General features: G+C 45.2%; 1 protein-coding gene across 1 annotated transcript in view; it reads left to right on the top strand.

The window, feature by feature from the left end:
- Positions 1 to 8650: 8650 nt before the first annotated feature.
- The window catches only part of KLF3 (KLF transcription factor 3), an 81528-nt gene continuing 69908 nt past the window's right edge, over positions 8651 to 20270 (top strand). Inside the window, exon 1 of the mRNA XM_086963985.1 lies at positions 8651 to 8764. The gene's annotated coding sequence lies outside the window, so the exon portion shown is untranslated. The remainder of the gene's footprint in view (positions 8765 to 20270) is intronic.

The raw sequence follows: 20270 nt of genomic DNA, 5'->3' as shown, positions 1-20270 counted from the left end.
GACGAAGACAATAGTGAATTGCTTAGCGATATCAGACTTCCTGCCCTCTCAGATGAAAATAATGAATATTTTGAGTCCGCTCTCACAGACGGTGAGGTGGCGCAGGCAATACGGGGGGTGAATACGGGAAAGGCATCAGATTCCAATGGCATTCCAATGGAATTGTACAAATTGAGACCGGACAAGATAGCCCCATACCTTCATTCGATGTTCTTAGAGAGCGGTGACAAGGGGACGCTCCCCTTTGACCAACGAGTTGCAAATATCATAGTCATCCATAAGGAGGGTAAACCCAAAACCAGCTGTGCGTCCTATTGACCAATATCGCTGCTTAATGCAGAACCTAAGATCCTTTCAAAACTATTAGCTACGCACCTGATTAAAGTAATTGATACACTAGTGCACCCCGACCAGTCCGGCTTTATGCCACATCGAAATACCGCCCTCAATTTACACCGTTTGCATGGTGTTCTGGGCAGAGTGTTGACCATCCTAGAACCCACCATATTGGTATCTCTAGACGCCACCATGGCATTGGATATGGTCGAATGGCCATATCTCTTGACCGTGCTAGACAAATTGGGATTTCGCCCCATCTTTAAGAGCTAGGTCAGCCTGCTATACTTCAGCCCCATGGCCCAGGTTGTTTTCAACAACCGCAAGCCTCCAACTTTCCAACTGAGCCGTGGCACACGCCAGGAGTGCCCCTTATCTCCACTCCTCTTTGCATTAGGCTTGGAGCCCCTGGCGGCATGAATCCGTAGAGATCAAGTGATTCGCGGGATGCAGTGGTCTCTGGGTTGGGAAGATAAAATATTGTTATACGCAGACAACATTCTTCTGTATCTGACCTCCCAAGAGCCTCCTTGATCGGCCTCCTGGACATTCTTGCGGTGTTTGGGAGGCACTCCGGATTCACCATAAATTGGTCAAAGTCCATGGTTTACGTCCTATAGGGAGAACCGCCCAACCTCCCGAGTGGCTGCCTGATACAGATAGCATTGGACGGCTTCCGCTATCTCGGCATCTTCATCACGCTGGGCTCCGCTTTGCCCGCAACCTGGTGCCGCCTATACAGAGGCTGAATAGTGACGTCAAGGACTGGAAGTCTCTACCTCTCCCGCTGCTAGGTAAAGCGGTCCATTTCAAAATGATGGCTCTACCCTGCTTCCTATATGTCCTCCAGAACTCAATGAATCCAGTTCCCACATCTAACTTCAAAGAAATAGAGAACCTTCAAAGAGATCTTTTATGGGACGGTAAACCCCGAATATCCCTAACCAAATTGATCCTTAATTGGTACGACGGTGGCATCAGCCTCCCAGATGTTAGGAAGTATTATTGAGCGTCCCATTTGGCAGCTATCAATCAATGGTTCTATGGTCGACCGGATGACCCTGGGTATGCCATGGACAGATGGCTACTCCCAGGGGGGAATATAGCAGAGCGCTCTATGCCAGGCCCCGCAGGTACCCTCTCACAGGACCAACTGCATATTCGGTCCATGTTTGGCATGTGGCAAACAAACAGCTGGGTTGGGACTTTGACAAATGTGACCTGATGAGAATCTCACAGATCAAAGATATCTGGGGTAAGGAGACTATTCTTCCTTTTGCCTCCCTCCAACAGCAGTATCGCCTGGCAGATGGTGAATATTAACGGTATCTTGCTTTGCCTTGCCTTGCTCACACACGTCACGAGTAAATCCACACTTCCGGAAGCCTCCCTCTTGGAGGACAGACTACTGGATGGCCATCTCCCTGAGAAGACCAATCCCTGATTTAGAAAAAACTGATTAATAATATGGAAGAGCCATTACAATCGCTGAAGGAGAAATAGGCTAGTGACAGTCTAGAACTGGACGAGGAAGACTGAGGATGCGGTCTCCTCCCCGAGAGAAGTAGCAGTCCAGGCAAGGCTACGTTTAGTACAGCTGAAAATTCTGCACAGGATTTACATCATGGGCCAGGCCTGGTATGCATGGGCACAGCAGAAAATGGGGAGTGCAGACATGGGTGTGGGGAGATCGGCACATTTATACACATCATGTGGGACTGTGTACACGTACGGTCTTAGTGGCAGGCCATACATCACACTCTACGGGAGGTACGCAACATTGATCTGCAGCACGAGGCCCGCAGATGTCTCCTGAACATTTGGGAACCTACGGATCTCACCTCCTATACCACACAATGGGCAACTCTGGCATTAATGATTGCAAAAAGAAATATCGCACAGCACTGGGGGGGGGGGGGGGGGGGCGTCAGTCACCTACGCTGGGAAAGTGGGAGGAGGACCTAGATTGGTGTATGTTCAGGGAGAAGCCCGTCTATGTTGCAAGGGGGTGCCCTGGGAAATGGAAGAGTGTGGGGGCCATGGAACCACTACTAAGGTGATATCTGTACTCCACTGACTCCCTTGCATGAATCTGAGACTCTTGAGACCCCTCGATGTGTCCTACATTGTACAATGTGACTTCATTTACTGTGATCCAGATTGGAAATTTGGAACTTGTACGGTTTCCTGCACATGAATGTCAATGGTGAATTATGTTGATGATGTTTAATAAAAATAACTATAAAAAATAAAAATAAAAAGCTGAAAGACCAGATTTTTTTAAATTCTTTTTATTAATGCAAGAACAAAAAGACACAATAACATCAGGTGAAATAGCAATTGTCATTATTGCGAGGTTCAACTTGTCGTTTGTACAGAATCTCACAGAACAATACATACATGATTGGCATCATGGGGAATCCTGCACTTCTGCTTCTACCTGCAGCACCCAGGGTGTACATATCTCACCACGATGATTATTCCATACCCCCCAGATCTTTCCCATCTCTCCAGACAACCCCTGGCTACATGTACTGCCCTCTCCCTAAACATGCACCAATCCAAATCTTCCACCCACTTGGAAATTCTGGGTGGCTGGCTGGCTCCCCACAACTGAGCAATATTTCTTTTCGCCACCATGCACGCCAGTGTCACCCATTGTTTCAAATACACGCTCAAGTTTGTGGGTTCCCACACATTCAGTATACATCTCCGGGCTTCCGGTCGTATCTCCTCCCCCAATACTTCTTTCATCTCGTCATGAACCCTCGTCCAGAAGTCTTGTATTTCAACACAGTGCCAAAGAATAGCATGAAAGTGCCAAGTTCTCTACAACCTCTTCTACACTCACCACTCGCCCCATATGCACTAATCGAGGCCCTGTAATATACGATCTGTGTGGGATCTTCAGCTGTACCAATCTAAGCCTCATCTGATTCGCAACCACTTTAGGGGAGGAAACTGCCTCTACCCAATCTTCGTCGTCCAACTCCAACCCGTCTGCCCCCCACATAGCTCTAATACGTCCCAGCGGATCTTCCATATTGTTTACAAGTAAAAGACCAGATTTATGGCCTCATGACTTGGGAACAACGTATACCAGATGGTTCTTTGCTTTCCTGGGATGCTGTGAGCACACTTACAGATAACAGTCTGTCCAAATGTAAGTATTGGCAAATTAAAAGCTGGCATCAAGCCATTGGTGGAGAAGTGTGGCTCAACGGTTAGAGGTGGCAGACCCGGAGGCAGAGGTCGGCCCGGGACCAGGGTTCAATTCCCGATGCGGCCGGGTGCAGGACCAATGTCAGGGGGCCCGATAAATCTCACCTCTGTGCCACTCTAACCATGGGGTCCCACGCTGCAACTCTGGGCAATAGCTTGCTTAATCTCCACTCCGGCCCCATCACTGCCGGGGATGCCGGGCTGCACCTTGGGGATGCCCAGTAAAGGGACCATCTCACAGGGAAAGCCAGGACGGGTTCCCCAGTGGTACAGCGCTGGGACGCCCCAGGGTAACCACGCGCTCTATAAATACAACATTCATTCATTCATTGGGATAGCTGTTGGCATGTCTAATGAACTGGAAAAATCTTGAAAAAGAAAGAAGTGGCGACTCTCTATTGGCTATTGCTGTTCCTAGCGGGGGCGAATTCAAACTGCCCTCAGAGCTGTGGGGAGAGAACTTGCCTGGCGTTCAGCTTCAAGCTTCATGGCAAGTATCTCACTACATTTTGTATACCACAATACAGCCTGCAAATTTAAGAAGGAACCATATTTTCTGTATTCACAGGGTATACTGGTCTCCTTTAAAGTTATCTAAATTTATGAAGGGTCCCGTGCCAAAGTGTCCAAAACTTTCCCAGATCAATGTTGATGACGTCCATATGTTTTTAACCTGACCAATGTTGCCTCCTTTTTGACCGCTGTAACTAAAGGTATGGAAAGTGTGTTCGGCTTAAGCATCCAGGTAAGCGTAAGCTTGGTGTTTTTTGGGTTGCTCCCATATCATGAGTCATTGTCTCGGGGGGGGGGGGGGCGGGGGGGATGGGAATACGTTTTTATATCTGATTTTACTTGCACAGAGAGAAATATGTAAATTGTGGGTCAGGAATACACCGCCGACGTTTTTAACTGGCTGATCTCCATTAAATATACGATGAATTTGCTAGAGTTACATCAGAAAAGGTTCATAATAGCAGAAAAGATTTTTGGGTCCCATGTGAGGAATGCTTGGGTAATCTTTGATCATTGGGGTTCTATCAGTCCAATGATTATTCCTTTACACTGATCTACTTTACCCCTCTGGCTATTCTGCGAGGCGTCCAGAGAGATATAGAACAAGCCAGCAGAGAGGCTCTGTGTAAAGTGCACCCATCTAGATACAAAGTTCTCCAGTTGGTGCCATTCATGAGGGGCGCCACAGGAGTTATAATCGAATTGCTCCGAGTATATCTGATGGCGAATGAGGACTAAATAAAAAAAAAAAAGTTTGAGGCCCACCTGCACTTCTTATCAAAAGACCAGATTTATGGCCCCATGACTAGGCCCAGATTTCGGTCTCCAAAGGAATGTACAAATTGCTTAAACGCTTCATGTAATGTATAAAAAGACAGCCAAAACCAATGTGCTGAGAGAGACTTCAGACCCTGACTCTGTTGCCTGTTTTCCCAGCCACTGCATCATTTAATTGAACCAAATGTTCCTGTTTTGCCAAATGCATCTTGTCTTTCATTATTTCAAGGTCTAATCATATTCGAGCAACATTTTTTGTGAGTTACATAGAAGAGATTGGTTTTTTGAGCCCGAATGCAGCCGAGGGACAAAGACCCCCCAACTCCCCCATATGGATTAATATTTGTGCAGCAAGAACGGTGAGCAGGCGCTGCAATTGACTGGAAGTTTTGCTGAATCCAAAGGGGTGGAGGTCCATCCTGAAGCTGCCATCAGTGCTGCTTATACCCCACGTGATGGGAGTGGACAGACTTTACTTAACCCATGAAATAGTCCCTGAAAAAAGCAAAATGTTTCATTCACCTGTACCCATGTAGGATTAGACTCAAAATACGAAATAGTAGAGTAGAACCGCACTGAATAGTAGTTACCTCAACTGGTATGAGATCAACCCCACTGCACTCTACTTTCTCACCGAGCCTAGCGATATTCAAACTGAGCTAGACAGGATGAGCTGGCGGGGCACCTTAGGGGAGAACACTGTTTGTCCCTGAGATTTTCCAGAAAAGAGGTTCTTGGAAGTAGCAAAACCACTGCACCAATGCACAAACACGTCCGCCCCCGCCTCAGTCTGTGGCCCCTGGGTGGCCCTTAGCGTGTCTGGGGCAGTCTTCTTTAACCCCTCCCATGCTTGTGACGGAACTGGAAATGAGTCTAGAATTGAAGGGTTGAATGCCAGCATAGTTACCCCATGTCAAGAAATCTGGGACACTGAGACAGATTGGAACACGTGGCTAGAAGGGAAGGGGGCAACCCCTAATTGTACAGAAACATACGCTCTATTCCTTGTGTTTCAAGGGCAAAGAAACAATCCAGTTTGGCACAAATTAAAACTGTGGTGCAATACTGCATGTACCAGACATGAAATGGGGCACCTCCGTGCTGATGGATTTCTACTGGCAATGTGGGGAGTTTGCCTTCGCTCAGTTTGTCCCTGGATGGCAGGCCCTCTGCGCCCTTGTAACCATACACACCCGACCCTACTCATCCCTGGGGAAGACCTCAGTCAAGAACTCTGTGATGGCCTATCGCACTTCTTTCATCGCAAAATTGTAGATATTTTCTCCTCTTTCACACCGTCAAAGGGGCATGGTGAGGTGATATCAGTCCAACCTCCTCTACCGGCCTGCACAACCACATTTGAAGCGTTCAAATCCATCGTAAGGGATTCTGTCCCACATAGAATGCTAAAATGTAAATCCGGCTCTCCCCTAGATCCCGTCCCGGCTCAAGTATTCACGTGTCTGGGGCCACTCATCACCACCCCCCTAATTTCTATCTGGAATACCTCCCTATCCTCTGGCCTATTCCCCTCGGAATGGAAACAGGCAATGCTAATCTCCATATTGAAGAAAGTGGATGCTGACCCGTCGGTACTTAGCAACTACCGACCCATTTCACTCCTCCCCAAACCTGCCAAAATTCTGGAAAAAATAGTACATGAGCAATTGGCTGACTACCTGGAATCTAACACCCTCTTGCATGACACTCAATCTGGATTTAGATCTGGATACAGCACAGAGACGGCCCTCCTGGAGGTATCAGAGACCATAGGAGAGAGCGTGGACAGAGATGAGGTGGCCATGCTGGTGCTCCTCGATCTGTCCGCAGCCTTCGACACCGTGTCTCACTCTATACTACTGGAAAGGCTACATGACTTAGGGATACAGGGCACACCACTGGCTTGGATGAAATCATTCCTGTCTGGAAGAACGCAACAGGTATGGTGTCGCCCCTACTTGTCGAAAGATAAGATGCCCCTAGGCTGTGGAGTCCCTCAGGGGTCGGCCCTCAGCCCTCCCTTTTTCAATGTTTATATGTCACCGTTGGCATGGGTAATCGAGGCCTTTGGTGTCAGAGTGGTCTCTTACGCTGATGATACTCAGCTGATTTTTTAGAGACCACTGACAAGGGACTGGATAATTTTAAATCTTGCCTCACTAACATTGTTCAATGGATGACATCTAATATGTTAAAATTGAACACCGAAAAACTGAGGTGCTATTTTTTAATCTGAAATCCCCACTTCCGCCTTCCACATGGTGGCCGCCTGAGTTGAACCCACCCCCCATCCCGGCCAACTCAGCCCGGAGCCTTGGGTTTTACATTGACAATGAACTATCATGCAAAACGCAAATCTAAAAGGTTACATCTGCCTGTTTTAGCAAATTAAAAATGATGAAAAAAATCTCCCCCTATCTATCTAGGGACTCGATGAGGACGGTCGTGCACGCCCTCATCACTTCACATCTGGACTACTCTAAAAGTCTTTATGTAGAGGCTCCTGCATATTTACGTCACCGACTACAGATTGTCCAGAACGCGGCGGCAAGACTGATCTGTCACATCCCCTATCGTCACTCCATCTCCCCGTACTTAAAGAACTTGCATTTGGTTTCCTACAAGAGGGGTTTTTCTGCTGTAAAAACGCAGTCCTCAAATTAGATAGAAGGAACACATGAAAGCAAAAGGAACAAATGATGGTCTGGGCATACCCTTCCCACTTAGGGTGACCAAAGGAACAAATAAAGCAAAAGGTACAAATGATGGACGGGATGCTGAACAATGCAAATATTCACTCTCAGTCACAAAGATCTGGGTTTAATCCATCATTCTTTTGCTCACCTCGCCACACCAGTTTGAACCTAGCCATATGCAAATCAGTCTTGACCCTGTTCCTCATGGGAACAGGCTAGTCCAAACTGCCAAGCCAGGTCCTTCCTGGACCAAAAGCAACCACCTTGAGACCGGTTTCCAATCATCACCTCTCCGCAGTCAGGCTAGCTTGAATCCAGTGGGGCAGAACATGGGACCCACGTCTGGGCATATCCTTTATACTTAGGGTGACATAAGCAAAACGAACAAATGCAAATTTAGTGGCCATGTCAATGGAAAATTTGTAATTAACTTTACCATTATGTAAATGACGCTAACATGCTTTAGTATTGGATTTATGACGGTATGCTCCAAAATCCATCACTGGCTACATACTACAACCCTACCACTCCCAATACGCTTGCTACACTAGTTCTTTATCAGGCACTTTAATTTTTCACAATCCCTAGGACTTCAGTGATGCAACATTGATGGCAGCCCTCCAATTCGGAAAACTGTTCCAGTAGCACTGCTGCCGGACCGCCCTTGCCACACCTTCCGGACTAACACGTACAGGCAGGCGGACTCCCTGGACACTGAGCCTGTTCGTCAGACTTATCTGGCTCCTAGGAGCCCTCTACAAGCCCTCAGCAACGCTGCGACGAAAGGAGAAGGTAGGATTTGCCCATTACGTGGAGTTGCCGGTGTCAGACTCAAGACTTTCCCATCATCAATCTCTCCGAAACTATGCCTCACCGCAGACTGGGCAGCAGAGGATAAACACCTTGCCAACACATACTAGACCACAGAAAGCCCGTTCCGTATGCGGCTGAGGTATCACTTCCGGGTCAGTCGACCTCGTTTCTTGGCGGTGGGACGGCCTCTTCGGGAAAGGCGGGGCCATCCTTCTTTCTAACCAATCACTGTGTGAATTGGGTGGATCCGCCAGATAACCCCGCCCAATACCGCCCCCTTGCTTGTCTATCTGTATAAACTAGCTTACCGAGTACCTCACTCTGTCTTCACTTTTTTAAGTCGTTTAGAGTCGAAACCAAGGCAGAGGCAGTTGGATTTTTAAAGATCCTACGTCGGGAGGCGGGAGGTAAGGCCCACACCTCCCGCCTAATTCGGGGGAGGGGGTTTCAGCATGTGTGTTTTGATAGTGTCTTGTATTTAGAGGCTGCTTGCAATGGGGGTATTGAGGGTTGTTCGTGTGAAAAGTGCTTCTCCGGAAGGGCTCGCAGTCCATACATATTCTGTATATCTAGGCTGGCAATGCCCTTAGCTACAGACACACACCTCTGTTCTTCAGGGCAGAACGTTTCAGAAGTCCGGTGATTAATCGTCCAACTGAACGAATGCCCTGTTCTTAAGATTGTTGTTGAAGTTACATGCTTTTATGTTGGACTTTGAAGGGTACCAAGTATTTTGTTAAATGTATGCCCCTGGGATTGTTTCACTTGTATACCTGTCTACATTCTTCCATTTGTAGCCCCCGTCGGTCTACATTCGTGTTTTTGCTACTGGTTTATAGCATGAAACTGACTGAACACTGTAAGAAGCTTTGGCAGCACAACTAGATGCAAACGTTCGCAATACATTTATGTTGATAAAGATTAAGTTACAGGGTTTGGCACTAATGTCCACTTTTCTGTATTTATTTTCTGGTTGTTTGTCCATCCTGTTGTTTATAAGTTGCAAATTGTCCCTACTTGGATTTCATGTTATTATGATGCATATACAGAAGCGGGCTGTTTTGTGAACATACTATTTTATAGTGTTCCAAACCTCACCATAACAAATTAAACCCTTTGAGCTTTGTAATACTGGCAATTGTACGTAGTTTTAATGCTACGGTATACAGGACCATGCTCAGAGTGTCCATTACCCAGAATAATCAAATGTATCTTACAATTTATCTAAACGTTAAAGGGCGAGTTGACGCTGCCAACATTCACTCAATCTTCTGCCTTGGGGCGGTCGGTTATTTTAATTACGTTGGTTACCGTGGTCTAATGATGCTAGCTTTTATCTGTGAGTTTTGATTTCTTAAACAATTTACGCCAATCATGTACTGGGTAAATTGTATGACCCAGATTAGTAAAGAGATAACTCTAGATGTCACTGCTAATCTTGCCTAACTCTAGGAGGGTTGCCCGCTTTGACCATCCCATGGGCAAGCTTTTAACCTTGAATGAAAAGTTTCGCTGTCGCACAACACTACGTGATGCATGCTTTGTTGTACTGATGTGAACGTCTACCCTGTTGCTTCTCGTCGGTATTCTAATGGACCACCTGTGACTGCTAGGCTTCAGGGAGAATATTGAGTTTGCAGTTTTTCAAAGAAAAGCAGAAAAATCCAAGCGCTATAGAAAGTATCCTATTGTTTTTTTAGAGAGTAAGGAAACGGTGGGGTGAATATTTTAGACTGTCTTAAGGAAGAGTTGTGTTACTGTAAGAGTGTTTTTTTAAAACCACATTTACGTATTGTTTTCAGTTAGATCCATAAAAGTTGTTTAAGCCTAATGTTTCGAATCTTATAGTCATTTTTTTTTCACCGTTAAACAATCACAATTTTTGTTGCTACCTTTCAGCATCACACAGGTAGGCAGCCCAAAATATGCATTGTTCCATATTATATTTGGTTATCACCGTATTCACCTGTATACAACCCTTATTGTAATCAATCTCAGTGCTGTAGACTAGAGGAACTTTTCATCATCGATTGATTCTGCACAGTGAAGTACAGGCAATGAAACTTGACCTGGTGCCTGCCACGTTGTAGTTTGAGAAAGATAAAGTAATGTCTCTCGGCTTCCGAACAGGGTTTCTGGAGAGTGGAACACTTTATTGGGCCACAATAAACGGTCTATGCTTAGATAGTTTCACCGGCCTTTAACTCTTGTATTCGCTGGGAGGTAGCTGATAAGACAAGCAGCTGAGGTAAAATGCGGTGACTCATGGTGGTTATAAAACAGACATTTAAGGACACTCCATGTTCCAGAAATGTCCCTATCAGTGCAGCGCTACACAGGCAGGTCTGGCATATTAAGGCGGTGTTTTAATTCACACCCATAAAGCACACGTCCCCCTCCCCCTAGGCTGCTGCAGTTGTTGTGGGAGGAGGCCAGCTGCCCCGGGTCAGGGAGGGCTGTGCACATGTTGCTCTGCTCTCCCCGGCTGCAGGGCCGCTTCCTGCTCTTTGTCCCAGGCTGGGCCTGCGTCACGCATTCCTGGCGGCTGCACGCGCGCCTTCCTGTTTGGGACTGTTCTCTGCCAGGCCCTCGCCCGAGCCGTGCCCTTTGTCCCTGCCCAGCAACTCCCAATCCCCACCCAGAGAGCTATCTGCCGCCTCCCGGCGCCTCCCAGCGCTCGTGATAGTTTAAGATAGGAGTTGCCTTACGAAATCAGTGAACCTTTTCACCCCACCCCCGCCTGCACTGGATAAATAAAGCCAGTGTCTTTTCCACTTTAGAGAAGTGCGCACAGCATGTACAGTACTGAGTCTTGTATAAGTTTACAAAAACACAATAGAGTTGCCAACCTTCACTTCTGTTCTTTCATATGATAGGTTTGAGTGCCGAAACTTATCTGGTGTTTTGGAATAATGACAAACAGGATTGGGACCTTATAGGGGCTATTTTATGGAAATGTTGAGGATGAATGCTAGAGAGCAATGGAATGGGATGTGGAGGGAGGACAAAAGAGATGCAAGGAAAGTTTATGGGACGTCACATGACAACATTTTCTCAAAGAGGTAGCGACGGCCCCTTCTCAGCCGCACTAAAGTTGTCAAACCTTCAAAATGGTCTACTAAATAACCTGTATTCATATTAAACAGTATATGGGAACGCCACAGGAAGTTTCGTTTGTGCTAGAAACTTTGCCTCGTCTAACATTTTTGTTTTTTCTTGTATTCTGTGGATTTCTCTTATTATTTTGACAAGCCATCATTCAGTCCTTCCCTTGTTATTTTTTATGCTCCTATCCCTCAAATATTTAGTTATCCCTCTTAGGTTTTCCCCTCTGTGATCCAATGACGCTTTAATGTTGGCCCTCGCCACTCTGCCTTCATGTGTCATGCCAGCATCTCACAACACGTTCCTTTCCATAATTCTGTCACGCACCTGCCCTTTCCTGGCTTGTCTTTCTTGTGGTGGCATTGCATTTATTACCTGTCTCATACCAGTTTCCTGTACTCCATCTTTGTGCCTTGGCTTTCTAGTAGCTCTTATTAGCCAAGTGTAGCTTTAGATCCTCTGGCATGCCTTGGTTACTTTTGTCCGGTCAATTATAGTATATATCCTCTTCAGGTGCTTTCCTTATGCCACACTCTGGACTCTGTGTTCCTGATAGGCACCATAGGGGGTAGTAGTAACAATTTGACAGTGAGGGAAAAGGAAGGGACACCCTCAGTCCCCCGGGTCAGTCTTTGTCAAACAACAGGAGAGTGTCAAAAAAGACAAAAGAATAAGCACAAAAAACAGAAAAAATCAACCTATGTGATTCACATTGAAAATCATTAGCAGTTTACTTGGAAGCCCTCACTCACCACCCTGGGTGACATGCTTCATCATCGGGCCCACCAGGAAAAGCAGAGTGCCTCCCTGGTGTGCTACAACGCCAGAATACTGTGGAGCTGTTTTTTTGTGTGACAGTAATGTGAAAAGTTTGTGATGTTAAAATTGTCAAATGACTGTACCATAAAAAAATGTTGTTCAATGGTCAGCCTGACGAGGTTAAAATATGTGTAGGGAAATGTGCCAATTAATGTATTGGTTATTTCCACTTAAAGTGGGGTCACTGATAGGCACCGGCCATGCACACATGGCTTACCCTGGACTTTAAGCGGGATGAAATAAGTGCGAGCATTTAAAGGGAAGTGGCCCATCTAATCAATGGCATGGCTTTACATGTAAACAACATTACTGTGTTTGTCATAGTTTACCATCCAACCGGTATTTTGGAGCCTCTCTGAGCTTTCTGTTTTGCCTTCAGATATCCAAAACTACTACTGACATACACCTAAAACCAGCCAAGACTTCTGGCTTTGTCAATGGTAATTAGATGTTTAAGATAAATTAGTAATAGCAATAATTTTGTTCTCAATGATTAATATTAGAAATATTTCAATCCTGAAATTGTGAGACTGAATTAAGCATTACTGAGGACTGTGGAAGGGGTTGGGGTCTTCAGAGTGACTCAGTCTCTTCTGTTATGTTCACTGTGTGTTGGAGGTGTATGCCCTTTTTCCTCCACATCTCCTCCATCTGCATATCTTACTCCCCATCTATTTCCTCTTCACCACCCTCTTTTCACTCTTTAAAGGCCCTTCCTCGCATCTTCTTCACTTCTCCACCCCAAACACAACGCTCCCACTCACCTGAAAACACTGCAATTTATTTTACTTTAACCATGTGCAATATTTTGACAACTGTATACCTCCATCACACACATTTGGACTGAATCGCAATTGCAACTGAAATATGTGACCATTGTCTGGGTGCCCTGCAGAGTGTTCGGGATGACAATGCATTCTGAACACCTGCATGACCCACTGACAAGCACCGTCAAAACAAGCACTGCATTCAGCCTCCAATCCAGACTTCTCAATTATTGCCCATTATGAGCACATGGAGAACTCCAGTTCAAAGAATGTACTATTGAAGAGTTTTTTCAATCTGCTACGCTGAAAAAATAACACACCCTGGAATTAGCTAGCACCGTTACGGAATGCAAGATTAAGTACATACACGAAATAAAAACGGTCACTAAATCGCTAACGTGGATTAATTTAACTTTTTTGCACTCAGTGTTCGAAAATCACTCAGTGCTTTTACCAGTAGAGTTAAGGACCATGATATAGGGCCCGCAGTTTCAATGCTAATTTTTCATTACTACTGGGTCCGAGACCTGGGGGGGGGGGGTGGGGGGAGGGTGAAGAGGGCGGACTTGCTTAGGCCTCCCTCCTGCACGTCTGGGCCCCATTCCTTTCTTGATGATTAGGGCTGTGAAATACATGTTCCACGAACTGTATATGGAAAGAGACCTTACACAAAAAAAACACGAGCTCAGCACAATGACACAGTGGTCGAGAATGCTATTTAAGTATGGAAACGGCCAGTGACGTTGTTTCAATGTTTGGAATCGAAGTTTAACATTCGTTGCACGCATAGGAAACTTTCCAAATATCTTCAGGGGTAATTAGCGCTTTATAAATACAATTTCTATATCTCCAGGCGCTTTTTTCAATATCATTATGTGCTTTGCACCCATGGGCTCTGATGACGTGACAAGCCTTCCTGGTTGCCTTATTTGTGTGACATATACCAAGAAGTAATATGTGCCCGCCCCAAGCCCCCGGGCCATTGCTCCTGGAAGAAAAGGGTGAAAGGTGAAGCTCACCCCCGCCCCTCCTCCCCTGCTGGCTCGGAGGAGCCGGGCCTCTGCGGCTGCATTGTCCAGACAGAAGACTCTTTACTTCAGAGCGCCTGGGAATAGCTCGGGAGGGGCTCGGAAGGAGCGGCGTTTGGAGGAGGGGGAGGGTATACCTCCATGATGTTTGGAGGAAATGGCTCATCCCCTCCTGCCCGGGAGCACTGGGACCCAGATGCTATCGGCCTCTCACAATGCCTCCCTCCCCCGCCAGCTTCCTGTGCAGCCAGGGGTGTGTGCAGAGGTGATAAGTGGCCTGGCAGATGTGTGGTGGAGGCTGCACCCGGCGCTGGCAGCGGCTGCCAAGTCCAAATCTGCTGACCGGCTGGAAAGTAGCAGGGGCTGCCATAGAAACAGTGTCAGGCGGCTCGGCTCGCATGTGTGCAGTGTGCCCCTGTTCAGGTTACGCAGTCCGTGTCCTTCCCCAGGCTCACCAGAGGAAGCGGCTTTCCTGGAAGAAACCGGCGCGCACCGCGGGGGTAGGCATTATTCCAAGCCCGCCGCTTACGTGCCCACGTGTGCACCTTTCATCTAGAAGCACAACATTTGTAGTGGGATCGTTACAACTCACAATAATTAAACGAAGCTGTAGCAGTTATGTATGTAGTAAGAATTCTGAAGTGCACTCAGAATCTTGCACTTATTATTATTCATTTTTTTGGGGGAGGGGGTGAAGGGATGCGGGGTTAAGAGGACCCTCTCGCCAATGTTCAGCCCGCGAGGCAAAAAACACGAGGGGTGGAGTCCTTAAAGAAGCAGGTCTTCTATATTTTTTTGAGTGACATCTGATCAGTAACAGGGTGTTTTTCCTGGTCGTTGTTACTTGGAAAATTAATATTTTCTGGTCTTATTTCCTTTTTATTTTTTTTTGCATCTCGTGATTTCTAGTCGGACAAGGTCAATACTTCTTGTATTGCTTTGACCCCAGTATCTGGTGGTTTTCTCGGGCAGGTAGGGCTGCGTGTTAGCAGCTTCGGTTTTTGAGGATGGCAAGCAAGTTTGACAGGTCAGGCTAGTGCCGATCCTTCAACACCTGCTGCATTTTTACCAAGTTTAATATTTACCCTCTGTGAGCATGATATTCACGTCCATTCACCAAAATGCCTGGGGTAGTGGAAGTGAGATCACACACCCTTTAACTTTCACTCACACACACTTGCTTATATATACACAGACATTCACACATTCACACTCTCATATAAACACAGTCACCTGCAAGCACACACACAACATACATTTTAAGGCATTTTTTTACATTCCTCAGCTGCAGAGGTCATATTTCAGATAATTGAACTCCATTTTTACAACACTAATAGTGAAACCTATTATATATATATTTATTCACTGAAAAAACAACAAAAGTTACAGGGATGTTATAGTTAGGGAATAGAATTTTAGAAAAACTTAGAAATTCAGTAAAAAAAACAAAGGTTTCAGGGATGTTATATTTAACTAATTACAAAACTAGAGAAATTCAGCAGTTATAGTTACCAGAGCTAACTATAGCTCACACCCCCACAATGCACTGCTTATGAACTCACATATTACATCACTCATGACCTGGTCAGTGACATCACTCATGACCTCTTAAATGACATCATTCATGACATCATCCAATGATTGTGAGTTTTCTAAAAGTGTCTCTCTCTCTCTCTCTCTCTATATATATATATATATATATATATTCTCCACTATTAGTGTAATAATAGCATTGACAGAACACAGAGAGTGCATCCCCAGCTGACGAGCTGCCCTAGCGATCCCTAAATGAAGTCCATGGAGCATGATGTTTCATTTAACAATGATGCAAGTGCGCTCTCAATTGCACATAGTGAGAAGTCCACCCCAACACAGGTTCACAATCTGCATGTAGTGCCATACCCACCGATTGTTTGTTGTTGTGTTATGGCATGTGCCATTGCCATTTTTTTGTATATATTTGCCGCAGTTGGACCCAAATCATAGCAGATTTGTTATTGTAGCAGGCTATTAACATTATGATGTGGGGTCTAGTAGAGAGCAGATTACAGACACCAGGTTGCCATTGACGTAGGAGCATGCAACAGGAATTTTATTAGCCCACTGTACAGTTGAATGTTTACATTTCCTGTTATGTCACGTGTTGTTATTTCATTTCCTGTCACGTGTGCGGCGTGCTGCTATAGCAGGCTTGGATGTTCAAGTTTGGCTACTAGGTGTACCTGGAAAGTTAGCAGTAGGTAGTGGTTACTGTTCGAAATGTATACGCTGCATACTTATGTTTCAGAGATAGGATGAACATTAGGTCACTTGTAATGCTCGTAGTAGGCTAGTATTTTGTTTGCACTGGTGATACAGTAGTTCTGTATTTCCTAGGCATTGTTCTCGGCTTTCCAAGAGCAAATTTGCTTTCTTGCCCTTGATAAAGGGCACGCAGTTGGATGAAAGGGGGAGCTGGGTTGGAATTCAAGGGCCATGTTCTTTTTGTAATTCTCTGTTTGGAAGACAAGCATACCTGTAGGTATTCCAGTTGCAATATTGGGGTTTTGAAGCCGGAAATAGAACTGTAACAAGCAGGTTCTACTGGTTTATTACAAATTCTAGCTAAATTCGATAGATACCATCTGCGAGGCAACTGGGCAACCGGAATTTCTAACAGATTCAAACTAGGGGATCTCAAACGATTTTTTATATAACCACCTTCACGTACATATTTTTCATGACCGTCTTTATTATCTAATAAAACACTACAGCCTTAGACTACACAGAGTGTTAGCAACATGAAACACAATACTGAAACCAGGTTATCATTTGTTACTCAAAAGTTTCGGTGACACTGGGTTTTAATGGACCCGCAGTGAGGAAGCGGCCTCAAAAAGTAAAACTGAAAAGCCAAACGAGAAGAGTCCATGGTGAATCAGTGTTGAATTAAGTATCAGCTGGGAAGAGCGCTGCTGGCTTTAGTGTGTGGCGTAATAGTGTGCTGTCCATCTTGGCTACGTGCATGTTGGCCCCCGGCCTGTTCGTTTTTAGCGCACGTCTGATTTGTAAACTCCACGTACATCCGCTGGGATTTCTCCCCAGCATTTTAAGAGTTTTATGAAATGGATGGCCGAGGAATCACTCCTTCTGATGCCAAAAGAAACGCGTGTTTCTGCTCCCATTCCCGCAGAGTTGGGATTGGAAGGCGAGGGCTGTCATACCATTCGGAGTACTTCACTTGTTTTTCCACTGCCAGATCTGCTCCCTTGCTAGTCTGCGCTCTAATCCTGCACCGCGATGAAGGAGTCGGAGACAAGAAGCCGGGGGGAGTGGGCCCGGGCAAGGCAGGGGATTGTCTGCAGATGCTCGCAGAGGCAGCTTGCGCTCATAGGCTGATGAACATCAGTGCAAAGTGGGAAGCCTGGGTGGAAACACCCTGTATGCTTCCCCCTGGTAAAGAATCTGAGTGCACATCCATTGAACATCCCTGTCCCTGTAAACAGTAGTGAAACTAGTATGACGTCTCCTGGTGGTGCAGAGATACAGTTTGCCTATGTCATCAGGAGCATCTTTATTTTTAGGTCGAGTTTGCTACTGCCTGTTATAGGCATAGTGTGGGCGTATCAAGAACCTAGAGGGGCTTGGAGCATGCCTGCCCATTTCTTACCACTGGTTGGCTTTATTGTCACTCTCTGCTTCTTATTTGATGTTTTTTCTGTGGGTGTTGCACGCCTGGTTGTCTGGCTCTTTGCTACTGCTCTCCACCCTGCCCTTTGTGTTACTTCCCTCGACCCACACCTTTCTGTTGTATGTAGCTTCTCCTCCCCACCTCCCTTTATGCTGCCTATCATCCCAGATGGATTCTATGTTCCTCACCCCCACCGCCCTGTTACTTTTCCAACACTCCAGCCTTCCATGTTGCTAGCCCCCACGATCCTGCAATTTAAAAAACATACCAAAAAAAACCTTCATTGCCTCATTTTGTAGGTACACGCTTAAAAAATGATGTGAACATCCCGTCACTATGTTTTAACACTTTTTTCTCTCTTTAGCAATGTTGCACAGAATTCTGGATGCTGTACAGCATGTCTACCAACCATCCTAAATGAGTGATCAGTTGCCTTTGCCAATGCTTGTTTAACCTTTTAGGCAGCATCACTTTGCATTCTGGGACTTGCAGACCCCGGATTAAAGTGAGAAAATAGAAACAGCTTGTCCCAGGTTGTTAAGTGAAGATGACTAAAGAGTCCCAACTTGATAAAGGCACCCCACGTCAGTTGGCTCCATTTGGCAATTCTGGTTGTGGAATGGCAGTTTTTTAGGGCCAGATATGCGAAATGTTTTTGCATTTCTTACTGGGCTGAATCGTAATTTCGGCCTGTTAAGAAATGTAAAACCACCTTTTCATATGTACAAAGGCAAAAAAAAGTTGCAATTTGCGATTTCTCCCCAGTGGAAATCGCAAATTGCGACCACGATTTAGGAATGGTAAATGGGGAAAATCTGTTTGCGATTCCTAAACCACATGTAACAAGCATTTCCGAAATGCAAATTGGATGTTTAGGAAATGCTATTACCATGAACTCAAAGTCAATGGTAACCAGGTGCTTAATAAAAAAAAATGCATTTAAATATGCTTATTTTAATGTGACATTAAGCACACATAGGCCCTTAGGGCCTATGTGCTCCTACGAATTTCGGGGTGCCTCCAGGGGTGGGCCTTAAACCCAAAGGCACCTTTGGGTTTGGATTTCCTAAATTGTGATTTCCTGTTCGGAAATAGCAATTTACGAAATGCATACCTTTCCAATTTGGCCTATAGTTGGGAATGAAATAGCATTTCCTATTTGTGATTTCCTAATAGTGATTCCTACTTTGTAGGAATCGCTATTAGGAAATCGCAAACTTTGTACATACCATTTAGGAATCGCTATTTAGGAAATTCAAAATAAGAATTTCGCACATTTGGCCCATAGTCCCATGCATGAGGCACTTTCTAAACCCCTAAACGACCATATATCCGTATGAGGGGTTAGTTGCATACACATTTTCAGGATTAAAACTGAAATAGGTTTTGATTTTGACTTGCTCTATTTGGTTAAGTGGATATCAACATTCTGGCATAGATCCTTGTCTCCCAGTCTTAAGTTTTACAGACACACCTGCCTCCACCTAAACATTATGGGCCAGTATGGAGACCACACTTGCGTTTTGTGAAGAGATGTAGTTTAAGGGCTAAGCTTCAAATATTAGGAGCTAGTGAAATGCCTCTCCAGATGACAGCTTCACTCACGAATATGAACAACTTCAGGGCACCAAGAAGTTATTCAATTTGCACTGTGATCTACATAAGACAACTCACACACACACACAGAAGAGACTAGACTGCAGTACTCCAGTTACAACGGGTACAGCTCGCCATATTCAAGCTTACCATCGCTGCTGTGATGGTAGTGTGTGTGTTTACCATTATTTTACTTTTGCAGTTTGATCCAGAGACTATATGACCCTGCTAGTCTAGTCCATTTCAAGTCTTTCATGCTAGCATCTTCATGGATCTCACTGTTCATGGGCTCATGGCTCACTCTTCATGTGCTCATGGGGTCTCTCTATCATGCTTCATGTACCCACTGTCTTCTTGAAAGTTAACTTCTGGCCAGTTGTTGTTCCTATGACGTCCTTCCTAGAGGGTCTAGTGCTGTATTTTGTCTCTAGCTTATAGTAGTGCACTGAGATAGTGATGGATGATATGCCATGACTTTATTGTTGGGGCGGGGTTTGTCAATATCATTATTCACTATAAGCTCCCCCAGGTATTCCTCAGTGTATCATTCGCAAATTGATCAACTCACACTCCGTTCACTCCTCAGGAAGAAGAAATTAAGAAAACAGACAAATGAATCTCTCTTTAAAATGTCACATCTGCCACATTACATCAGTGTCCAATTATGAATTAATATACAATGTACAATTGATCAGTGCAGGGAGATTGTGAAATTAAAAGTCAACAATGCATTTCAGTTGTAAGAATGTATATTATATACTTTCTTCAGGACAGTCAATCTTGTTTCTTCATTTTACTTTTATAACATGCAAGTCTTCAAATTCAACATGACCATATACTCTAGCACATGACGGGGTGAACTCAATAGAGGGGATGTAAACCAGTCCTTCAAAGAATTGTGCTCATGACAACGTAGAAGCTTCTCAAT

This window comes from Lissotriton vulgaris, chromosome 3_2 (assembly GCF_964263255.1).
Source record: "Lissotriton vulgaris chromosome 3_2, aLisVul1.2, whole genome shotgun sequence".
NCBI classification, from domain to species: Eukaryota; Metazoa; Chordata; class Amphibia; order Caudata; family Salamandridae; genus Lissotriton; species Lissotriton vulgaris.
The sequence above is the reverse complement of the archived record's forward strand: the minus strand, read 5'-3'. Positions and strand labels throughout refer to the sequence as shown.